This window comes from Hipposideros armiger, unplaced genomic scaffold, assembly GCF_001890085.2.
Source record: "Hipposideros armiger isolate ML-2016 unplaced genomic scaffold, ASM189008v1 scaffold_1395, whole genome shotgun sequence".
In the NCBI taxonomy this organism is placed as follows: Eukaryota; Metazoa; Chordata; class Mammalia; order Chiroptera; family Hipposideridae; genus Hipposideros; species Hipposideros armiger.
In genome coordinates, this window is record NW_017732745.1 from 268925 (window position 1) to 272476 (window position 3552).

Genomic DNA, 3552 nt, shown 5'->3' on the forward strand with positions numbered 1-3552 from the left:
CAGCCCAGTTCCAGGTTGAGCTGTTGTTCAGCATCTTAGCTGTGGAGGGCAGTGTCACTGGCCCTCATATGTGGGATCCAAACCGGGGCCCTCTGGCTTCCCGAGCCAGCTGTTAACCAATGCGCCACTCGGTTGGCCCTAATATAAAATATTTAAATTAATAAGTCCATAAAGTGATAAATGGGATGCAGATGATAAGATGGTGTTATGGAACAGTGATGGAAGTTGGAGGACAGGTGATGTTAGACACAGGTGGTAAGAAAGGCTCTCTGAGGAGGTAACATTTGAGTAGAGACCTGTTGACAAGATGGATCCAGAATGTTGAGAATATCTGAGCAAAAATGTTATAGGTAGAGGGAACAGCAAGGGCAAAAGCTTGTGTAGAAACAGTGTCCTGTTCAAGAACAGCAAAGAGGTCAGTGCAGTTGAAGCAGAGAGAGGGAAGGAGAGAGTGTAAAGAGGTGAGGTGGAGAAGTGAACAGAACCAGATCATATAGCGTCTCCTAGGTCATGGTAAGGCCTTTGAACTATATACCACGTGATAAGAAACCCTGAAAAGTTTTAAGTAGAGAGAGAATGTGTGTGTATCTATGTACAAGGTGTGTCTCCTTTCACAGGGCACTTGCAGTATAGCACCTTTCCTGGCCACCACCCTCGCTTCTCCTGTTCCCACGGTAAAACCCATAGCCCTGGTACAGACCCCTGCCACAGCCCCATGACACTGTTTGCTTGATGTCTGTTTATTCATCTGCTCCTTGTCTAGGGAGCTCTTCAAGGACCAGCATCTGTTCTGATCTCCCTCGATGTCCCCAGCACCCCACTGGGCATTGACAAACCTCCCCACATGACTGAACAATTCTAAGTAGAGGGAAATGTTGAATTACTCTCTTTGACANCACGGGCTTCTGCAGTGCAGGAGAGCAGAAGCATAGGGCCAGCTGTGCTGCACGTGGGCGCCTGGCGGTGCTGGAGCAGGCATGCCTGGCTTCCAGGTGCACCAGCTGCCAGTGGAACAAAGTTCATTGTTAGGGGAACAAAATGAAGTTACATTCCATGGACTAAGAAGCAGAGCACATGCTGATTCAATCCACAGATAGAAAACCATTTGAGTACAGCTACCACAGAACATGCAAGGTTTCAAAGCAATTTACAAGAAAAAAAAATTCAGATCACATGTGGAGATTATCATTCTCTTGCACTTTCAAAATGTGGTGAGCTTTTTGCATGGGGACAGAACTTACACCACCAGCTCTGAGTTGGAAAAATACTTGCCTCAACCCCGACACCAGATTGTGGAGCACCTCTCAGGAGTCCCCTTGGTTCAGATTTCTGTGGGAAAAGCCCACAGCATGGCTTTATCCATATCCAGAAACATTTACTCTTGGGGAAGAAATGATTTTGGACAACTAGGATTTTGGACAATTAGAAATTTTAATTTATTGCTTGTGGTGGTTCTCACACTGCCCTGCTCACAAAGTATGGGCTGGTGTTTACTTTTAGTCTAGAAAATATGGACAATTCAATCACAATTCAACCCAGAATGAGTTAAGACCCTGTTTGGTGACTGAGCTCTTTGGGAATAGAGTGACCCAGATTGCATGTGGAAGGTGGCACACACGTGCCTATGTCTCTGATTTAAGGAAGGTCTTTTCTTTTGGTTCTGGAAAAAAAACCAACTGGGAAACAATAGAACACATAATCAGCTGATATCTATTCCCATGAAATTGTTATGAAATGAAGAACTCAAATTGAAAGCCGTATGTCAGAAAAGGAGTTCATAATGATTGCTGAAAGAAATCAAAACATTTTGCTCTGAATGTAAAAAGAGAATCCCTATGTTAACCTGAGGAGGAAAATTACTACACTGAATGAAAGGATTGTAAAGAGGTGAATTGCTGATATGGGGCTAAACAGTGGCAAAATACAAAAAGGGAAATAAGAGATATATTTTCATCTCCTGCTTGTCTGACTGGAAGTTTGTAAGGGAAAGAGCTGCAGAAATGATGTCTATTCATTTGGACTTAAAGCAAGAAACACCTTTAAGGAGTTAACCCAAAAGGACTGGATTACTAATATGATAACCATATGTCTCAGGAATAGTCTGCTCAAAAATCTTCCATTTCATTCTCCACACCAAAATACTTTAGAAGTTTTCTTCTTCCTTCTCCCAGAATGTCATGATGCATGATTTTAACCAAATGGGAGAGCCTGGTGGTTCCATTTGCAGAGGCTGTTTGTAAAATCAGTGATAAATATTCAGTGGTTCTGAAGGAAAATTGGGCATCTCTGCAAGGATCTGCTTTCACCAAACTGATTCAGATGTTTAAAAAAGCCAACATTGCTCAACTTCATCATTGGACTGAAAGTACTGAGAGTAACTGTCACATTAAGCTCGCCTAGAAATATTGAAAAGCCTGCACAGGGTAGACCAGACTAAATGTCAACTGCCTGAAAATATTTTCAAAGTAAATTAACTCACACACTGGCTTGATTTTTATGGAGATTTTTATAGAAGGTCCTCTTGGAAAATGAACTCAGACATTCCAGTAGACCTAGTATCCTCTTATATGCAGTCATTTTCCATTTACCTTGATATTCTGTCAAAAATTTAACCACTATATGCAGACTTACTTTTGAAAACATGGGAGAAAAAATTTAGAACTTGTATGCAGTTGGTTGGAATTGTGGAACACAGAGGTTCCAGTTTAGCTTTGCTGCCTACCTTTAACAGAAAGAGTCACTTGATTGAGGGTGTTCTGAGTCAGCTAAATCAACTGGAGAGTGAAGATCTGAGGAGAGAGTTAATGTTTTCATTTAGTGGAGCAATTGGATATGACTTTGGAGGAGTCAAAGCAGAGTTTTTCCACTGTTTGAAGAGATGAACCAGCCAGAATATGGGATGTTCATGTGTCCTAAAGAGGCTTTCAACAATTGGTTTCCTGTCAGGCCTAAATTTGAGAAGAAGAGATATTTTTTCTTTGGGGTTCTGTGTAGACTTTCCCTATTCAACTGCAATGTTCCCAACATTACATTCCCCTTGGCTCTCTTTAAGAAACTTTTGAACCAACTACCATCATTGGAAGACTTGAAAGAACTCAGTCCTGTTTTGGGAAAGAATTTGCAAACACTTCTGGATGATGAAAGCGATGACTTTGGAGAAGCATTTTATATCACTTTTAATGTGCATTGGGACAAAAATGATGTAGACTTAATTCCTAATGGAAGTTGTATAATTGTTGACCAGACTAACAAGACAATGTTTCTAAGTGTGTCAGATACATCTTGAACATCTCTGTAAAGGCATCTTATGAAGAATTTCAAAGAGGATTTTACAAAGTGTGTGACAAGGAGGTTATTCAGTTTTTCCATCCTGAAGAACTAAAGGATGTGATTATTGGAAATACAGATTATAACCGGAAACTTTTGAAACAAACTAGGATATGACCATTCACATCCCACCATAGTGATGTTTTGGAAGGCTTTACAAAGTTATTATTGACTTAGAAGAAAAAGAAGAAATTCCTGTGTTTCTTACAGGAACTGACAATTCAA

At 40.7% G+C, this 3552-nt stretch overlaps 1 pseudogene; it reads left to right on the forward strand.

The window, feature by feature from the left end:
• The first annotated feature begins 1038 nt into the window (after positions 1-1038).
• Positions 1039-3552, forward strand: part of LOC109377414 (E3 ISG15--protein ligase HERC5-like) — a 5203-nt pseudogene continuing 2689 nt past the window's right edge.